At 38.6% G+C, this 12,359-nt stretch overlaps 1 protein-coding gene across 13 annotated transcripts in view; it reads right to left on the reverse strand.

Annotated features, from left to right (window-relative positions):
* Positions 1-12,359, reverse strand: part of RALGPS1 (Ral GEF with PH domain and SH3 binding motif 1) — a 120,283-nt gene that overhangs the window by 43,493 nt on the left and 64,431 nt on the right. The window lies entirely within an intron of this gene.

Here is a 12,359-nt window from a genome sequence, read left to right on the forward strand (position 1 = left end):
AGTGGGATGCAGGAAGAAAGAAACAAAACTGATGGATGCCAATAAAAAATTAAATTGAATGCTTAATTAATGAATGCTGGCATATAACAGAACATAACCTTTGTAAATACACATCAAGCTACACCTTTGCAACGGTGTTTCTCTCCCTCTGTCCTTTTAAATCAAGAAGGATGATTAGGTTTTTATGATTTTTTTTTCAGTGTTATCAGCCTTCACCTGGGCAGTGGCATTATGAACTCTTCTATATATATGACGTGGTAATAGGAATAGATGAGAATCAGTTTATTTTGCTCAAGAGGAATCACAAAATTACTCATTTCGGCAAAAGACTTTAAGATCTGCTTCTCAAAGGAAAGGCTCAGGATAGCCATATGCCAAAGAAAACACACAGCACTAGCTTTTCAAACCTTGGCTTACATTTGTGCTACTGTGCACTGAAAAAAGCTCTCTAAGATGTGAAGCCATCAGGATATTTTCCAGAGGGTGAGCTCATGGGCAGTTGCTTCTACAGGCAAAACATTTTCCAGTGATACTGCTTTTCTCCATTGTTATTAGAACTAATTTTGCAGCTGGATCATTGTATGCCAACAACACAGTATTCATTAGTTTATGGTATCAGGAAATAATAACACAGACTAAGGAAAAGCATGGGCAAGTAATCCAGAACTAAATTTATCAATGGAAATCACACTGTGTCAAGGGGATCGATTATTTTGCAATTGCCAAAAGAACTATAATAGCTAGCTCTTAATTTTTTATTGAAGAGCTCAAAAAAAAGCAGTAATATTACTAACAGTTTAAAGATTAGGAGGTCGAAGTAAACCAAGAAAGTGACCTTGAAATGTAGTAGTCATTAACACCCAGATCATGCATTTTGAGCACTCCATCCACCAGACAACAACTTCCAAGGCTACATTTTATTCAAAAAGTATTTATGGAGAACTGCACGTTCAGCAGGATGCAAACCTAAGCCTGTATATTTGTGTCAATTCAGTTAGGCTTCTCCTATTATTTCTTTATTCAATACTCAAGGCTTCTGAGAAAGAGCCAACAGCACTGAGGCAGATAATAAATAAGCAGACTTTGGAGTTGATGGGTACTAACAACATCATCTTAAGAAATATAAACCTAAGCCAGGGGTTATTCAGCTTCACCCAATTCTGATGAACCTCACATCAAACATACAAGCTTTAAAATTTTCACCAGTAGCTATGGTGTGTGATTTGTTCCTCATTAAGAAAGACTGATGTAACATGCTCTGAAACACAAAATAGTTTCAGTCTAGTAAAGCACATGTACAAAGTTATACCAATGAGAAAAGCTGGGTTGGTGTTACTTTAAACTGCAGTGGCAGAAAGAAATGGAAATGCATTTTCTAAGGCATGTCCCTGGAAGTCAGAAAATCTGGATTCAAACGTACTGTTCTCTCACAGATTTCTTTGACCTGGGCAAGTTATTTTATCCTCTGTTTTCCACGAGTTCAGTGAGAGACAGCAAGCACTTTCCTGTCAGAAAGATCTCATGAAAATAAATATTATTACCAAGAAGACATAAGAAAAGCGGGGTTTAAATACCTTCTAGAAAATATGTAATGATGTGCAGCTTGCACAAGGCGCAGCAACATTTGTTCTTAACAATTCAGAATTTCAAATCTCTTTTGGGGATTCACAACAATTTGCAGGCACAAGGTGTAATCCAAAACATAACAGTACCTAAAACTGTCTCACAAATACACACAGATCATAAGAAAACAGTGCAGATAAAGACTAAAAACTTGCATCATTCTCAGCTGCATCCTCTTTTTTGGGTTTTGGGTTTGGGTTTTTGGTTTTTTTTAAAATGTTTATGCAAGTAAGTTCGGAAACAGCTGCTGTACAGTATTTTTGTCAGTCAGACATTCACTACTTTACAACGAAGAATAATTAGCTTTTGGGGAAGTATATCAGATTAGCCTGGGGACTTCAATTTGTTATTCTTAACATTTTGATCAAGTACTATTATAATCTTCCATATTTGTTTAGTAAATTGTACTGTTGCTGTGACAACCACAAACGCATGCTATAAGAGGAGAAAAACAGAAGTTTGGTTCCCTACTTATCATCACGTACACTTCCTAAAGGTATTTCCAACTCAGAAGCCCCTGAACGCACACATGTTGCAGTGTACCATACAGCATTCTTTTTGTACAGGAAGCAGTGACTACAAGACACACAGTAACTGGCACGCGTAACACAAGGGAACCTATGGAAAATAATTATTTTCCCTTTTTTCTCCCCAAAAGTTGAATAATGACACTGGTTTGATAGGAAAACCAGAAGAGACAAAAATGTTTCCAGTCTGTAGTCAGCTGTATTTATGAAAGCCTTTTCCCACATACAGTAGTGTGGTTGTATCATACTAAATAAAGGAGAGGACAGAGAGAAAGCAACTTATCAATTAACTCAGTGGTAAAAAGTCCAAATCACTACAGTCAGCAGTCTGTAAAACCAGAGACACCATTCTTAGGAGATTAGGTCATAGTCAGAAAAGCCAACGGTTTTGTGGTATCATTGGTTTCGAGACGACTGGATATTTTCCATGGACTAAGGGCTGGAAAATTTTTCTACAAAACCAAAATGTATATACTGGTTAACCTTGGTAGGACTTGGAGTACTCTAAAAACAACCTAAGACAAATCTTTGCCAAGGCAACAATATGTGATTTGTAATGCACGCTGCTGGCAGAGTGGCCAAGTGAATGGGATCACTCCCAGGAAAGTAAAGGTGGGATTAGGACCCAGTTTATCGCTTCTGTCTGATGCCGGCTAGCCAGAACACAGCATCACACACGCACACAGATGCAGAACTATAATGAGGCAGGTCAAAAAGACAAAAAAAATTCTCAGTTAAAAGGATTTGTATAATTTTTACTTACATAGCTCTGAATTCCCTAACAGCTGTTCTTGCCATTCTCTGGCATCTCCCCTTGCATATCATCAGTCTAATGCGAGTGTGAATACTCACCTCAATAGCTTTTTTCCAAACGCACACGTAAAATCAATCCTGCAGGGATGTTGCTAGTAGGGGGAGGTAAGAGGGGGTTGCTAAGAGGGGAGGTAGCTAATATGATTGCTTTCTGGAACGTTATTTCTTCAACACAGGAATGAATTGAAAGATACATTTTCTGTATTTTCCAGTCTCTTCTTTGTTGTTGTTTTGTGGACATTTACCTACGTCAAAGGGAAAACAATAATGGCTTCAAACTACATGACTTCTGTCTTTCAAAGACAGTACTGAGAAGTATTTTAAAAGCACATCAGTAAGAGAATTTTCCTTATACAAATTCTCATTCAAGGAAAAATGCAAACTTTCAAAATAGATGCCTATCTTAAATAAGTTACAAATATATTCACTGGAGCTTAAAATGATTATTTAAATTGCTTTAAAGCATTTTAATGATGGTTGCTACAGTGAGAGTTGCCAGAAATAGCCTGACATGAAAATATGGACTACAACTGTTTTACATTGAAACTGTATGCTACACAATTAATTTAACTTTTCAGCTCTTGATAGACTGGAGAACCTCTGCTCATTATTTACACTTCCAATAGAAAGACAGATGCAGATTTGCATACATATATTTAAATCAGAATCTCAAAACTGTTCCCCAGTGGGGCTTCGTGGGCAAGGATTTAAAGTATAGCTTCTGTCTACATTTTCTTGTTAAAACAGCAAAGCTGCTTGGCAGAATCCACACTAATACTACAAACACTAAAACATGGATTGAACTAAATCAAAATACTCACTTCTGTAGTTATTTTATTTATCGTTTATGTTACCACACAGGTATGTATTCAGGACAAAATGTCTCAAGAGACATTAAACAATTACCATGGATGGTCACCAAGAGGACTACAGGGTTGGAAAACTTGTCATAGGAAGAAAGGTGAAAGGCGCTGGGTTTGCTCAGCCCAGAGAAGTGAAGGTGCAGAACGGGAATCTAGCCAGGCCGCCAGTACCTAAAGGGCAGTTACAGAGAAGATGGAAATACCCTCCTCAGTGACACACAGCAACCGGACAAGAGGCAATGGGGGAAATTCTGTCTGCAATTTATAAGCAAAAATTCTTCAGTGTGCAAACATCTAAGCATTGAAAGAGGTTTCCCAGAGGAGGAGTAAAACTTCCTTGTTTGAAATATTCAAGATTTGGCTTGTTAGGACCCTGGATAACCTAACCTACAGCCCTCCTTTCAACAGAACGTTGGACCAGATGACCTCCAGAGGTCCCTTCCAGCCATGACGCTATTTACTCTATGATAAATGTGATAAATGTGCTAGCTTCTGCCTACAGATGTATTATTGTAGGACAGTCTGGAGTACAGCAGTTATAGGGACTAATTTGTTACAGCAAAGCTATGCATGTACAAGCAGACAACAGACACTGATTTTAACTGTGAATAAAGTACTTTAAGCAATCTCTTTTATCATGAGATATAAGCAAAACTGACCTTATAAAAATGTGTGGGTAGAGAGAGCACGTTATTTTGGCTCAATCAACCTCAGCAACATCAACTAATGAAATTAAAATTTGAAGTAGGTAGGATACACATTTAAATATGTTCTAAAGCTAGTCTGGCGAATAAGGAAGAATGTGTTAATTATTTTAATTAGAGATAATCAACACCAACATTGTACCTGAAATAGCATTACATCTTATGCTGAGCAAAAAACTGCAGTAAGCATAAATGCAAGCCTGCAGTATTTTCTTACTTGGAATGGCAATATATCAACCAAAATCCCAAAGATGTTCTGTACCGGGCTGTTTGTAGATTATATGTAATTTCTTAATTGGATCAAACTAACTTCTTCTCATAGCAATAATCACGCATATGCTTACTATACGAACAACAATTCCTCTCTTTTCTGTTAGAGAACAAGAAAACAGTGCTGGAGTGCCACATTAGCACTCTGGGCTTGTCTATACCTGGAAAGCACAGACAAACTATTTTGGAATATTTACTCTGGAACAGATAGCCTATTACAGGCCCAGCATTCCTCAAGAATGATCACATCCAAATTGAGACATTCACTGGAATAACTACTTCAGTAAGTTTTCAGTGCAGACAGCATTCACCTGAAAAAAACTTAGGGATCTTTGAGGCAAAGGTACTTCATGGGTTCAAAAGCTGTGTCACTGTAACACTGACGCATAGCATAACTCGAGTATACAACTCCACATCCATTAATTAAACAGAAAATCACAAGCAACTGCAGTGAACATTCTGAAAATTATTTTACTTCATGGCAAACAAGAAATGTTATTAGGTACAATTAGTAACAAAAAAGTAAAAATATTTGTAGTCTGTTACCTCTGTCAGAACACGATCCAAAAAGTTTATAACTGTATTTTAAAAAAGACAGTATTTCCACAAAGTATTAAAAGATTTGTTCCAACTGACACAGTTATGGCAAATACATTTTTTTAAAATGGATAAAAACAGTAATGGAAACAACACTGTCATTACCGTACTATGTGCCTGAGTACAAAAGCAGTTCCACTCACAAGCAACAGCTTCAACAATAGGATAGAATGAGCAACTACATTGTTCCTTAACACATCCCTTGAAAGGCATGAGCATCTTCAAAATCAAGTATTCATTCAACAAAAATCAAACCAAAATTCCAGCACTGATACAACTGCCTCCGCCACCCTCTGCCAAAAGCATCTCCTATACTGCCCTGTTTCTTTTGGCTCCTTCTGTACCCAAAACAAGAAACAATGATCACCAGCTCCAGAAAAAAAGAAAGCGTTCATATCATGCTGCCTTCTCAGAAGCGGCACCACCTATTTAAGTCTTAGGTGCTAGCCTGAATGCTTCGACTGTTTAGATACGCCTGTGACCTACATGGAAAAAAGTAACTCTCCAGCCATCTTCAACTTTTAAGAAAGCAACATTACAAATTTAACTTTATTTTTAAGGTAGATTGTGACACACAGTTTGCAGGAAATGTTGCTTAGTAGCATGCCTTCTTATAACATGCAACGTTATGGCATGCACAGGGGTGGCAACCCAACAGCATACAGCTTGTTTTCAAAAGAATTGTGAAGATAAGGCGTGTTTCTATCTACTCAGCAGTAGTGAGGCTGCCTCTGGAACACCACAGCACAGCCCTGCTGCAGCCCTGCACCGGCTGGGCGTTACACTGGAGTGAGGCCAGCGGAGGACCACGTCAAGGCGGGCGAGCGGCAGCACTGGGCAGACGAGGACAGGCCTAAGAAGCTGGGCTGGTGTGGCCCGAAGAAGTGACAGGGTCAGTGGCAGAGGGTGACTGTGGCCATTTCCCTAACAAAATGGAGTGGCGGGGAGCTGCAGAGAGACAACTTTTTCTCAGAGATGCGCCATGACAGGACAAGAAACAACTGACAGAAGCTGCAGCAATGGAAATTCCAATTTGAACAGGGAAAACAAATACACACACACACAAAACCAAAATCCGACCACCCCCAAAAAATCCTTTCAGAGGGGTCAAGCACTACGCTGCTGCCCGGAAAGGCTGTGAATCCCTGTCTCTGGAGGCCTACAGCGCTCAGCTGGCCAAGGTCTTGAGCAGCCTGCTCCAGCGCCAGGGCCAGCCCCGCAGCCAGCCCACCTACAGGTCCCCATTTCCTACGGGACCTTCTTCCGACCCCCTGTAACTCCTCATGTGGCTACGGAACTGCCCTGCACACTGTACTGCATGCTTGCGGGCAGACGCCTAGACGAAGAAAACTACCTGTGACAGGTATTTTAGCAGTTTATGCCCTTACTAAATACTGTGCTTTTTACAATAATATGAGGGTGAAAAATGCTACTTGCAAAATGTGTATTTAGGTAAAACATAAGTATGCTGTGGGGAATCATTTCAGCACAGATGAACAAATTAGCGGCACAGTATAAGAACATATTCTTTCTTGACACAGTGAAATTAATTTTACTTTTGATGTGTGCATCAAAATTCTTTTCACAACATTTACAGAAACAGCACTAAAAAGAATCTAAGTAGGAAATTAAGTCCTAGTCTGCCCCTTTCACTCCAGAGGTCTAGGTTAGTCAAAACCCAATCCCACACTACACTAAACTTCCCTCACAGCCTTTGGAGTCAGAGAACAAGAAATACGCATGTTGTAACAAAGTGCATGTGTTTTGTTATGGAAAAGCTGTAATCAGTATCAACGAGTACCAACATTTAACAGCGACTTACATAAACAAAAAAGATGCATTAAATCAATAACAATACATCTTACCAAGACAGCTCCCTTGAGCTACTCACTTGAGGGATTCATCAAATTGTTTCTGGTCTTACTATGGCCACATAAAGTGTATCATGTATCTAGACCTGACTTAGTTCCTGAGTTAGACTCGTCCCATTGATGACAGCTATGAGAAATGAGGCAATATACATACAGCCATGTGATATTTAAGCCTGAAGCCCACATCTGTTTCATACAGCTATTACTACAAGCGCTGTTTTCGCATCTCATTACCTCTATAATTATTTTAATAAGTTAATCAGTCTTTAGAAAACTCTATTATCGAAAGATTCTCAGTTAAAACACAAAAATCCTTACCATACCATATAATAGCTTGCTTCCTTTTTACAGCACGCTTTTGCTCATTCACTCTACCCTAACAACCTGCATACCTCTGTACTTTCTGAAATGCAGATCTTTAATTAGTCTGAGTAATTCAAAAGTATCTTATACTAGACACTATACTGCAGCGTTATGTTAGAAGTCCAAGATTACAATAAATAAACAGAAGAAAGGAAAATAAACATAAGGCAGGTTACTAAAGATTCAGTGGACATATAAAGCAGAAAAAAAATACTTTTTTCACTGAAGTTTTCTCTGAGAAAGCTGGTAAACTGGAAGCTGTGAGCATTCTAGTTCTTGGATGAGCTTAAAAAGCATCAAATCTTTTCCCTGGTCCAAGTGTCTGACAATGGCCTGTTCCTTATTATGGCTCTAGCCATAAAGGTGACTGTATCATGCTTACATTTTTCTTTCCCAATCATATCTATTTTGTGGCCTGAGTCATAAGCACAAAGATTAAGAACAAAACCAAAGCACAACTCAAGTAAACGTGTCTCAAGCTGTTCAATCTAACTCTTAAATTCTCTTAAATATTAACAACCGTTAATTAAGAAAGAGTAAGCTTGGAGTTAATTACTTTTCACCAAATAGTAAATTAGTAAAAAACGTGGTTTTAGTCTTTTCTCAACTATTTGTGAATTGAGTTTAAATTCACTGAGTAGTTCTGAATGGAAGTTTTTCTTTTCCTGAGCTTCATTTGCTAATCAGAAGGGTAACTGTAATTTGCTTATTTAATCAACAGTTCAACGCTGAAACATTTACCTTAGGCAGAGCACTCTGCTAACTTAAACCATTAAATTGCACTTCATTTTTCTTACTTAACATTTTCCTATACAGTTTTGATATTTTTTTTTCCTAGAAATAAAGGAAAAAAAATAGTCCTTTCAAGCTTCATTAACCTTGCCATGGTTTATCAGGTCTATCATGGCAGCATTTATTTGCATGGAGTCCTGTTCTCCAAAGAGACTTTAAACTAAACTAATGGGTAACATCAGTCCTGTTAGAAATACAAAGAATGTAACAGTGACTCGATATGACAAGCATTTTCTACTAACACTTGGCAGAGACAGCTGGAAATACTAGTGCTTGTACAGTGACATTTCAGCATGGTTACAAATTCACAAGTTTTAAAGGAAATGAAAGCAACACAATTTCAATGAACTGACTCTCCAGTTTGACAGCTGGTTTAAAGCGCTTCACAGAAAACACAAAATTCCTGAAATAAATTCTTTCTTGCCTTTTGATAGATGAAATCCTCAACTGAGCAGCCTGCCATCATGTTGTGTCTCATGCAAAGACTGCCACTGATCATTATAAAGTTTTACTCTTCTTCACACAAGCACCTCAAAGGTCAACATGGTGACCTCAAAGGAAAATCTTTCAGAAGCAGGGCTACTAATCCCGAAGGCCACTCAAGAGTGTCTGTAAACATCTGAGAGTTCTCAGAAAGTCACTATTACCCATAACGCTAAAGAAACCTGTTTAACTCAACAAACTCATTTTCCGCCATTCCTCTGGTCTATGCTTAATGAAAGAAATAAAATATTATCACTGCTTCATACTTAGTCACCCCGAAACTAAGAGAAGGAAACAATCCTGTGGTGTTTCCTGAATAATCACCCTAATGGATGACTGCAATTAGTCATTCCACCTTCATCACTGTAGCAATGAAGCCTAATATAGAAAACCAGACAAGTCAGTGCAGTATAAACCAAGCAACTTTCAAAATAAGATACCAGTGCATGAAAGGAAAAGTTACCAGTAATTCACCTAGAATTATATTCAGGAATTTACACCTAAAATCACTTCTGACTGGTGCAAATCATTCTTTTAGCCACTAAAACAGTAAAAAAAAATTCTGAAGCTGTCTGAAGCTTCCTAGCAAAGCTTTCACTCTGAACAAATCAGAATTTCTCAAGAGTATTGCCCTCCCCCCCAGCCCCAACCCCAACTATTTCCTAACGCTTTTCCCATGAGTCAGGAAAAGTATATTACAGAAGATTAAATATTTGTAATACTGATTCACTTCAACATTTTAAAACATATGTTATCCAGTGTCAGAAAGCAGAGAATGCTTCGAAAAGAAATATAGGGAAAAGGCAAAGGTACAAGAGTTGTTTTCCAGATGTAGCTTCCTGTCAGCAGTGAGCTGTGGTTTAGGGGCTTCCTGAGATAGATCTTGTATAAACACTTTTGTGTTTAAGTCTGGGTGGTATTTTTTCTTTACAATGTTTCTTCTCAGAATCTGTCTGTTCACTTTTTCTTTTTCCTGCTATTCCTACACACACACTTTTTTTTAAAATTACTTTTGGTTTCAAAAGATCTTGTGGCAAAACGAGTTCAGCAACCGAACAGCACACTATGTGAAAAACCCACCAGCTTGATTTCTTCAAGTTTGCCTTTGTAAGATTGGTCCGTTTCTATCTATTTTGTTCACCTTGAGCTTCCAATCACTGAGTCAAAGTTAACTTCTAGGACCAGCTGGTTTACAGTATTTTCACTGTTTCTCAAAGCCAAGTCTAACACCAGACCACTCCTTCCTGACTGAATTACTCTGGTGAAGACAACTGTCAGCTTTCACAGCCAGAAATAACTGCCTATTAGTATCCTACTATTAGGAGGATCTGTTAATTCTCCAACCATGGATTAAAACATAAGCTGATCTTTGAGATTCTCAGTATGAAAAGAAAATGGAACAATTACAAAATGTTTTGAAAAACATGTCACTCAGCCTAAAGTCTTTAACAAAAGCAATGAACTCCACAGTACTACAAATCCAAGGAAAAGGCATTGCCGTTTGGTCCAAGCAGAATGCCTGCACAAAGGCTAATCCCATTTTTCTCTTCAGTCCTTTCCAAAGGGCAAACACCTAGCCTTACCCAAACAATTCAGATATACTACGAACGCCTAGCACATCCAAATAAAAGCTGCCTGTCACCTATCAAGTTGGCACAACTTCATTTTTCACAATAGACAAAACTGCAAGAGACAGAAGAAACAGAGCAGCTTTGTCATGCACAGTTTGGAGTGACCCATACTCAAAAACTTCCAGGAACGGGCCATTTAGCTTTAAAAAGGCAAAAAAGCATTCAGCACTTAATCAGAAAGTTGATCTGTGGAAGAGTATGCTGCTTCTTATTCAGAAGAGCGGATGAGCAAAGAAATAGGGTTTGGCTATTTTTTGATGTCTTGAATACTTTTATTTATGACACCATTATCTGTAAGAGAACATTGATGACTAAAAAACACACCACAAGGTAAGTCTCTAGTCTCCTTCACTGGGTAAAATTTTTAGGCATATAAGTGCCTTAAAATCGATGGAACTTAAGCATGTGTTAAAGAGCTTAAAAGAGATTATGGGTAACTTATGAATATAGTCCTAAACAAATAACTTTATCCTTGGGAAATCTTGTACTTCCAAGGACTTTGGTGCTCTGGAGCACAACACAAGTCAGAAACCTTTATTTTTCTACAAAAGCAAAGAATCTTAAAATACTAATTTTAAAGTGAAAATGGAATACTCAAATAATATAATGTAGGTAGGGAATCACCTTTCCAGCTCTCTTAGTAGTCAGGAAGCTGAGAAACGGATCAGGGCAGGAACAGCCTGCTCAGTGCCTCGGGCAAGGCTCGGGCAGCCCACTCACTCCGCTCTTGCACCCCCCCACCCCTGGGCAGTTGTGGCTGAAAAGGCCCCTGGGCAATAATCAAGGAGTGTGAATCATATGCCAGCTGCAAGAAAATTTAATGGGCCTATTGCTAAATCTGTCAAAAGTGAGTAGAATCACATTCTGGTTCAATTAAACCAGCTTTTTCCGTATCAAACCAGTGCATGGGAAAAGCTTTTGGACTGCTTTAACCCCAAGTATCTAGACTATACTACCCCATAGGGCTGAACTGACTTCAGTGCCTGGTTTTGTGCCTCCTTTCTTTCAATATGGAAAGGTGTAAGTTTTTTGAGTTAAATTAGAAAATGGTGGTAACATAACAACAGTAACTAATAAATGGCACTAATATTCCCTGCAGGAGTCCCAGGCCATACAGCGGAGGTGCAAGAAACTTAAAAAGCCTAAGGCATACCAAATTACTCATGTAATACATTTCCATGTGGTTTTTTCCTGACACAGTAGACATTCACTCTTACAATGGAAATATCTGCTCCTTGTCCACATTTTAACATGGACAGTTTATTTTAATCCAGTACCTTTAAACCTCTTTATTTGCTCTTTGATTAATCTAAGTGGCCTTGTATTGGTTTGCTCCATTTCTTCAAAACCCAGGTTCTTTAAAACTGCCTGAAAAACCATGAACAAATATATCATGTCCATGTGGTACTGCTTTCTAAAGATGACTGTGAGATACAATGACTGAAATAAGTTCGGTTTGCTAAAGTGCTGACAAAAAGTAGCTAAACTGTTTTACATTTTTATACATTTGAATACTATGAAGTTTCACTTTTAATTTTTAAAATTTCTTTGCAAGATTCCCAACAAGTTATAAATGCATCTTTAAAGACACATTCGACGTTAATTCAAACACCCTGGCGGGCGGGTGGGCCCGCCGCAGCCGCACAGCGAGGCCGGGCAGCGGCGCCCGGCGAACAACGACCGAACACACGCGCCGGCGTTCCGCCGCGTTACCGATTCTCAACCTGCGTTCGATCATTTTAAGAGTTTGCTTGAATTTGGACAATTTCATTTTCCTCCGTTTCTGGGAGCTGGCCGTTTCCCGACAGGCATGTCCCGGGAA

This window comes from Falco biarmicus, chromosome 9 (genome assembly GCF_023638135.1).
Source record: "Falco biarmicus isolate bFalBia1 chromosome 9, bFalBia1.pri, whole genome shotgun sequence".
NCBI lineage: Eukaryota > Metazoa > Chordata > Aves > Falconiformes > Falconidae > Falco > Falco biarmicus.